Genomic DNA, 9471 nt, shown 5'->3' with positions numbered 1-9471 from the left:
GCTGATAAATGCAAAGAAGAACAGCTTACACATAGATGCTCACATATAGGCTGCTGAATGCAATGAAGACCTGCTTATCCAGTAAAGTTCAATGTCAATGTGTAATATTCAATTAGGATTTGCAAAACAGTGAAGTTAAACAATGAATGGGTCCATAGTCGGTATGAGAAGACTACAGGAATATTTACCTGGGTGTACGTTCAAACAGAGATGAGAAAATTGCGATAAATTATTGTTTGTTTGTTTGTTAGTATGTATATGAATGTTATGTGTATAAACTGTGTTGAGTTGTAGTTACTCAGTAGTGTCTCAGTGAAACAACCGACGGGGGAAGCCTTGCGGTGACAACAAAAGCAGTGTTTTACTGATCAGTCAAGTTGCTCCAGTGTACTCCATACAAACTGGTTGGCTACTGAAGGGATAGAAAATGGGGAATACTTGTTTTAAAGCAAACAAGGAATTAGATGGGAAAAATACATGTTTTAACGGGACCCAGACAATATTAAATACTCAGACAGATGGGAGAAGAAGTGTAGTTTTGTAGGAAATCACAAAATTATTACATAAAATTAGTGAAATCAATTGAAGAATGCCTTTCTGAAGAGCTGTTTACCACAGATGAGCAGCTTTGCGACCAAGCACATTGTAGATCGCTTTACTGCCAAAATGATCTAGTTTAATGGATTGGTTTAGACATGCATAACAGCATTTTAAGAACAAAGAGAGAAACAAAAAGGGACAACGCTTCATGGTGGAAGGTGATGTATAAATAACTGTGTATATGATGAAGGAGAGACCATTTGAGCAGCCCAGCCATTTCGCAGCACAGGGACAGCAGTCCAAGTTAAAGGATCTCCCACGTGGTATCACCTGTCACACTGTGTCAAGGCATCAAAAGAAGAAAAAATCACCAAACTCAAGGACAAAGAGACGAAGACTCCGGTGAACGAAGAGAGAGGACTTACAAACCAGAAATACAAAAGGATGCTCGATATCAAGATCCAGAAGAAGAGGCTAACAATGCCACGAACACTTACGATGCTGGGAATGATGCCAGCAATGAACAGAGAAGAAGATTCAGTGTCATCAATCTGCAACACGTGCCTCTAATGAGGGGGTGAATATAGAATCCTCAACGATTACAACGTCTCTGGGAACTGTGACAACAACAAGGTTTAAACCATTTTGATATATATTGTAACCTATTGGCTAAGGAATAGTGCTGAAAATTAGGTAAATCTAATCCACCACTGTCCTTGGTCTTCTGTAGGGTTTTTAAACTAATACGTGGTGGTTTGTTTTTCCACAGAAATTTGGAGATGCATGAATCTAGTGACTTAAACCAAGTAGCAGATAGTTTTATGGGGATCATTGAGAACAAATAGTTAACTTTTGGTAGTATCATCATTTTAATGGTTGTAACTCTCCCCATAAGTGATATAGGTAAGGACTTCCAACGAGAGAGATCGTCCTCTACTCTCTTTACTAATTGCACATAATCCATCTGTACTTATCAGTTTAATATGTGATATGTCTATGCAAGGACTACATATTAAATGGATTTTTATCAATAGGAGTTGAAAAAGGAGCTTGCTCCGTTCACTCCAAGCATCGACCCGGTACTGCAGTGCCGCTGGGAACGGTGCGCTCTCCTCTGCTCTTGTGAAAAAGCTAACAGCGGTGCAGGATGGAAGTTTCTTTTAGTCTGCTGAGAAAAGAGAGTGAATGCGAAGTAGACTTTAACACGGCTCTGGGAGCGAGCCGAGTGCGGGCTAACCAGGAGAAATGCTTGAAAGAAACGCGACACCGAATGAGCGGTCAGAACAAAGCCTCAATACGGTGTTCCTGTGGTGTTTTTATAAAATGCGGTGAAAATAAAGGTGTGAATGCCCCATAGAAAACTAAAAGGTGGAGCGGAAGGAAGTGTTCGGCTGCAAGAAGGTGTGAATGTCCGACTATATTTGGTGAAAAGCAGGTGAAGCAAGGTCTGAATGCCCAACCTTACATCATCAAAAGCGAGATCAGAGGTTTTTGGCTGCAAGAAGGCCATAGTTTGCCAAAAGCGGGTAAGGTGCGAATGACCGACTAAATATCAACAAAAGTGGGGGCGGAGGTCTTCGGATGCAAGTGGGTGTGAATATCCCACCATACAAGTATGGTGGAGAGGAAGCTGTGAATGGCCGACCATAGTTTGCAAAAAGCGGGTGAGAAAAGGTGCGAATGTCCAACCATACATGATCAAAACAGGGTGTTTGGCTGCGACAAGGTGTGAATGTCCACCCATAATTAATGAAAAGCGGGCAACAAGTAGGTTCGAATGCCATACCATACATCATCAAAAGCAGGAGTGGATGTGTTCGGCTACAAGAAGGTTTGAATGTCCGAGCATAGTTTGTAAAAAGCGGGTAAGAAAAGGTTCGAATGCCTGAACATACACCATCAAAAGAGGGAGCGGAGGTGTTCCGCTTTAAGACGGTGTGAATGTCCGACCATAGTTGGTAAAAAGTGGGTATGAAAAGGTGCGAATGCCCAAATTCGGCTGCAAAAAACTGTGTTCGGCTGCAAAAAGGTGTGAATGTTCGACTAAAGTTTGTAAAAAGCGGGTAAGACAAGGTGCGAATGCCTGACAATGTATGATCAAAAGCGGGAGCGGAGGTGTTCAGCTGCAAGAAGGTCTAAATGTCCATAATTAATTGCTAGAAAACATGAAAGAAAATTTTCGAAAATCAATCCGCACATGATCATAAGTGGGAGAGGAGGTGTTCAGCTGCAAGAAGGTGTGAATATCCTACCATAATTGCTGAAAAATGTGTTAGAAACGGTAAGAATCCCGGACCATACCTCATCAAAAGCTAGAGAGGTGGTGTTCGGCTACAAGTAGGTGTGAATGTCTGACTAAAGTTCAAATATATTAACAAAAGCGGGAGGAGAGGTCTTCGGATGAGTGGTTGAGAATTTCCAACCATAATCTATAAAATGCGGTGAAATAAAAGGTGTGATAGAAACCTAAAAGGTGGAGCGGAAGTGTTCGGCTGCAAGAAGGTGTGAATGTCCATCTATAGTTGGTGAAAAGCAGGAAAAGCAAGGTCTGAATGCCCAATCTTACATCATCAAAAGCGAGATCAGAGGTGTTTGGCGGCAAGAAAACGGGTAAGGTGTGAATGACCAACTAAATATCAACAAAAGTGGGGGCGGAGATCTTCGGATGCAAGTGGGTGTGAATATCTCACCATACAAGTATGGTGGAGAGGAAGCTGTGAATGGCCGACCATAGTTTGCAAAAAGCGGGTGAGAAAAGGTGCGAATGTCCAACCATACATGATCAAAACAGGGAGCGGAGGTGTTTGGCTGTGACAAGGTGTGAATGTCCACCCATAATTAATGAAAAGCGGGCAACAAGTAGGTTCGAATGCCCAACCATACATCAACAAAAGCAGGAGTAGATGTGTTTGGCTACAAGAAGGTTTGAATGTCCGAGCATAGTTTGTAAAAAGCGGGTAAGAAAAGGTGCGAATGCCCGACAAAGTATGATCAAAAGAGGGAGTGGAGGTTTTCGGCTACAAGAAGGTTTGAATGTACGACCATAGTTTGTAAAAAGCGGGTAAGAAAAGGTGCGAATGCCCGAACATACACCATCAAAAGAGGGAGTGGAGGTGTTACACTTGAAAGACGGTGTGAATGTCCGACCATAGTTGGTAAAAAGTGGGTAAGAAAAGGTTCGAATGCCCGAATATATACCATCAAAAGCGGAAGCGGAGGTGTTCGGCTGCAAGAAGGTGTGAACGTCCGACCAAAGTTTGTAAAAAGCAGTTAAGAAAAGGTTCGAATATCCAACCAAACATAATCAAAAGTGGGAGCAGAGCTGTTCGACTGCAAGTAGGTGTGAATATCCACCCATAATTCCTGAAAAATGGGTAAGAAAAGGTGCGCATGCCAAACCATACATCATCAAAAGAAGAAGTGGATGCGTTCTGCTACAAGAAGGTTTGAATGTCCAACCATAGTTTGTAAAAAGAGGGTAAGAAAAAGTTCGAATGCCCGAACATACACCATCAAAAGAGGGAGCGGAGGTGTTCCGCTGTAAGATGCTGCGAATGTCCGACCATAGTTGGTAAAAAGCGGGTAAGAAAAGGTTAAAAAACCGGACTGTACACAATCAATAGCGGGAGCGGAGTTGTTCGGCTACAAGAAGGTGTGAAAGTCAGACCATGGTTTGTAAAAAGCGGGTAAGACAAGGTGCGAATGCCCGACAATGTATGATCAAAAGAGGGAGCGGAGTTGTTCGGCTGCAAGGTCTGAATTTCCAACCATAATTTGTAAACACCGTTGAAGAAAAGGCTCGAAAGCCCGACTATACACCATCAAAAGCGGGAGCGGAGGTGTTCAGCTGCAAGAAGGTCTGAATGTCCACCAATAATTACTGAAAAATGGGTAAGAAAAGGTGTGAATGCCCAACTATACATCATCACAAGCAGAAGTGGATGTGTTCGGCCACAAGAAGGTTTAAATGTCCGACCATAGTTTGTAAAAGGCGGGTAAGAAAAGGTTCGAATGCCCGAACATACACAATCAAAAGAGGGAGCGGAGGTGTTTCACTGCAAGAAGGTGTAAATGTCCGAGCATAGTTTGTAAAAAGTGGGTAAGAAAAGGTTCGAATGCCAGAACATACACCATCAAAAGAGGGAGCGGAGGTGTTCCGCTGTAAGAAGGTGTGAATGTCCGACCATAGTTGGTAAAAAGCGGGTAAGAAAAGGCTAAAATACCCAACTCTACACAATCAATAGCGGGAGCGGAGTTGTTCGGCTAAAAGAAGGTATGAAAGTCCGACCATGGTTTGTAAAAAGCGGGTAAGAAAAGGTTCGAATGCCAAAATATACACCATCAAAAGCGGAAGCCGAGGTGTTCGGCTGCAAGTAGGTGTGAATGTCAGATCATAATTTGTAAAAAGCTGATGAGAAAGGTGTGAATGACCGACAATAATTGCTGAAAAATGTGTTAGAAAAGGTAAGAATGCCGGACCATTCATCATCAAAAGCCGGAGAAGAGGTGTTCGGCTGCAAGAAGCTGTGAATGTCCAGCCATAATAACTCAAAAACGGGTAAGAAAAGGTAGTATTGCCAGACCATAAATGATCAAAACAGGGAGCGGAGGTGTTCCGCTGTAAGAAGGTGTGAATGTCCCACCAAAATTGGTAAAAAGCGGGTAAGAAAAGGTTAAAATACCTGACTGTACACAATCAATAGCGGGAGCGGAGTTGTTTGGCTACTAAAAGGTGTGAAAGTCCGACCATGGTTTGTAAAAAGCGGGTAAGAAAAGGTGCGAATGCCCGACAATATATGATCAAAAGAGGGAACGGAGGTTTTCGGCTGCAAGAAGGTCCAAATGTCCAACCATAATTTGTAAAAACCGGGGAAGAAAAGGCTCGGAAGCCCGACTATACACCATCAAAAGCGGGAGTGGAGGTGTTCAGCTGCAAGAAGGTCTGAATGTCCATCAATAATTGCTAGAAAACATGAAAAAAAATGTTCGAATATCCAACCGCACATGATCATAAGTGGGAGAGGAGGTGTTCAGCTGCAAGAAGGTGTGAATGTCCACCCATAATTCCTCAAAAATGGGTAAAAAAAAAGGTGCGAATGCCCAACCATACATCATCAAAAGCAGGACTGGATGTGTTCGGCTACAAGAAGGTTTGAATGTCCGAGCATAGTTTGTAAAAAGCGGGTAAGAAAAGGTTCGAATGCCCGAACCTACACCATCAAAAGAGGGAGCGGAGGTGTTCCGCCATAAGAAGGTGTGAATGTCCGACCGTAGTTGGTAAAAAGCGGGTAAGAAAAGGTTAAAATACCCGACTGTACACAATCAATAGCGGGAAGGGATGTGTTCGGCTACAAGAAAGTGTGAAAGTCCAACCATGTTTTGTAAAAAGTGGTTAAGAAAAGGTGCGAATGCCCGACAATGTATGATCAAAAGAAGGAGCGGAGGTTTTCGGCTGCAAGAAGGTCTGAATGTCCAACCATAATTTGTAAAAACCGGGGAAGAAAAGGCTCGAAAGCCCAACTATACACCATCAAAAGCGGGAGCAGAGGTGTTCAGCTGCAAGAAGGTCTCAATGTCCATCAATAATTGCTAGAAAACATGAAAGAAAATTTTTCGAATATCAAACCGCACATGATCATATGCGGGAGAGGAGGTGTTCAGCTGTAAGATGGTGTGAATGTCCACCCATAATTCCTGAAAAATCGGTAAAAAAAGGTGCGAATGCCCAACCATACAACATCAAAAGCAGGTGTGAATGTCATCATAATTTGCAAAAACCTGATGAGAAATGGTGAGAATGCCCGACTATACACCATCAAATGCGGGAGCGGAGGTGTTCGGCTGTGAGTAGGTGTGAATGTCCGACCATACTTGCTGAAAAATATGACAAAGCAGTTTTCACTTGGTTTGAGTGAAGGAATTCATTTTATATCAAAATCCGAAATTGTGTAGAACTGGTGAAAAGAAGCTTATTCTCGGATTCCTAAAGGTTTAGTGTTGTTCTTTGGTATACTGCAAAGTAATACTTTCTATTTTGTTGAAACCCATCCAGACATGGATAAATATGAAGGACAAAGCAGTTTTAACTTGGTTTGAGTGAAGGAATTCATTTTATATCAAAATCCGAAATTGTGTAGAACTGGTGATAAGAAGCTTATTCTCGGATTCCTAAAGGTTTAGTGTTGTTCTTTGGTATACTGTAAAGTAATACTTTCTTTTTTGTTGAAACCTATTCAGACATGGATAAATATTAAGGACAAAGCAGTTTTAACTTGGTTTGAGTGAAGGAATTCATTTTATATCAAAATCTGAAATTGTGTAGAACTGGTGATAAGAAGCTTATTCTCGGATTCCTAAAGGTTTAGTGTTGTTCTTTGGTATACTGCAAAGTAATACTTTCTTTTTTGTTGAAACCTATTCAGACATGGATAAATATTAAGGACAAAGCAGTTTTAACTTGGTTTGAGTGAAGGAATTCATTTTATATCAAAATCCGAAATTGTGTAGAACTGGTGATAAGAAGCTTATTCTCGGATTCCTAAAGGTTTAGTGTTGTTCTTTGGTATACTGCAAATTAATACTTTCTTTTTTGTTGAAACCTATTCAGACATGGATAAATATGAAGGACAAAAGCAGTTTTAACTTGGTTTGAGTGAAGGAATTCATTTTATATCAAAATCCGAAATTGTGTAGAACTGGTGATAAGAAGCTTATTCTCGGATTCCTGAAAAGGTTTAGAGTTGTTCTTTCCTATCCTGCAAAGTACAACGTTCTTTTTTGTTTAAAGCTATTATGACATGGATAAATATGAAGGACAAAGCAGTTTTAACTTAATCGGTTTCAACAAAATAGAAAGTATTACTTTGCAGTATACTAAAGAACAACACTAAACCTTTAGGAATCCGAGAATAAACTTATTTCCACGAGTTCTACACAATTTCGGATTTTGATATAAAATGAATTCCTTCACTCAAACCAAGTTAAAACTGCTTTGTCCTTGATATTTATCCATGTCTGAATCGGTTTCAACAAAATAAAAAGTATTACTTTGCAGTATACCAAAGAACAACACTAAACCTTTAGGAATCCGAGAATAAACTTATTTCCACGAGTTCTACACAATTTCGGATTTCTATATAAAATGAATTCCTTCACTCAAACCAAGTGAAAACTGCTTTGTCATATTTTTCAGCAAGTATGGTCGGACATTCACACCTACTCACAGCCGAACACCTCCGCTCCCGCATTTGATGGTGTATAGTCGGGCATTCTCACCATTTCTCATCAGGTTTTTGCAAATTATGATCTGACATTCACACCTGCTTTTGATGATGTATGGTTGGGCATTCGCACCTTTTTTTTTACCCATTTTTGAGGAATTATGGGTGGACATTCACACCTTCTTGCAGCTAAACACCTCCGCTCCCACTTATGATCATGTGCGGTTTGATATTCGAAAATTTTCTTTCATGTTTTCTAGCAATTATTGATGGACATTCAGACCTTCTTGCAGCTGAACCCCTCTGCTCCCGCTTTTGATGGTGTATAGTTGGGCTTTCAAGCCTTTTCTTCCCCGGTTTTTACAAATTATGGTTGGACATTCAGACCTTCTTTTAGCCGAAAACCTCCGCTCCCTCTTTTGATCATACATTGTCGGGCATTCGCACCTTTTCTTACCCGCTTTTTACAATACATGGTCGGACTTTCACACCTTCTTGTAGCCGAACACATTCGCTCCCGCTATTGATTGTGTGCAGTCGGGTATTTTAACCTTTTCTTACCCACTTTTTACCAACTACGGTCGGACATTCACACCTTCTTATGGCGGAACACCTCCGCTCCCTCTTTTGATGGTGTATGTTTGGGCATTCGAACCTTTTCTTACCCGCTTTTTACAAACTATGGTCGGACATTCAAACCTTCTTGTATCCGAACACATCCAGTTCTGCTTTTGAGGATGTATGGTCGGACTTTCACACCTTTTAGTAGCCAAACAACTCCGCTCCCGCTATTGATTGTGTACAGTCGGGTATTTTAACCTTTTCTTACCCGCTTTTTACCAATTATGGTCGGACATTCACACCTTCTTACAGCGGAACACCTCCGCTCGCTGTTTTGATCATTTATGGTCTGGCAATACTACCTTTTCTTACCCGTTTTTGAGTAATTATGGCTGGACATTCACAGCTTCTTGCATCCGAACACCTCTTCTCTGCTTTTGATGATGAATAGTCCGGCATTCTTACCTTTTCTAACACATTTTTCAGTAATTATTGTCGGTCATTCACACCTTTCTCATCAGCTTTTTGCAAATTATGATCTGACATTCACACCTACTTGCAGCCGAACACCTCGGCTTCCGTTTTTGATGGTGTATATTTTGGCATTCGAACCTTTTCTTACCCACTTTTTACAAACTATGCTCGGACATTCACACCTTCTTGCAGCGAAACCCCTCCGCTCCCTCTTTTGATTGTGTATGTTCGGGCATTCGAACCTTTTCTTACCCGCTTTTTACAAACTATGGTCGGACATTCAAACCTTCTTGTGGCCGAACACATCCACTTCTGCTTTTGATGATGTATAGTTGGGCATTCACACCTTTTCTTACCCATTTTTCAGTAATTATTGGTGGACATTCAGACCTTCTTGCAGCTGAACCCCTCTGCTCCCGCTTTTGATGGTGTATAGTCGGGCTTTCGAGGCTTTTCTTCAACGGTGTTTACAAATTATGGTTGGAAATTCAGACCTTGCAGCCGAACACCTCCGCTCCCTCTTTTGATCATACATTGTCGGGCATTCGCACCTTGTCTTACCCGCGTTTCACAAACCATGGTCGGACTTTCACACCTTCTTGTAGCCGAACAACTCCGCTCCTGCTATTGATTGTGTACAGTCGGGTATTTTAACCTTTTCTTACCCGCTTTTTAC

At 41.5% G+C, this 9471-nt stretch overlaps 1 pseudogene; it reads left to right on the top strand.

The window, feature by feature from the left end:
* The first annotated feature begins 1476 nt into the window (after positions 1–1476).
* LOC140287543 (U2 spliceosomal RNA) lies at positions 1477–1653 on the top strand (annotated as a pseudogene).
* Positions 1654–9471: the final 7818 nt, after the last annotated feature.

This window comes from Leuresthes tenuis, unplaced genomic scaffold (genome assembly GCF_036924035.1).
Source record: "Leuresthes tenuis unplaced genomic scaffold, fLeuTen1.0.hap1 SCAF_144, whole genome shotgun sequence".
NCBI classification, from domain to species: domain Eukaryota; kingdom Metazoa; phylum Chordata; class Actinopteri; order Atheriniformes; family Atherinopsidae; genus Leuresthes; species Leuresthes tenuis.
This window is presented reverse-complemented; position numbering and strand designations above follow the sequence as displayed.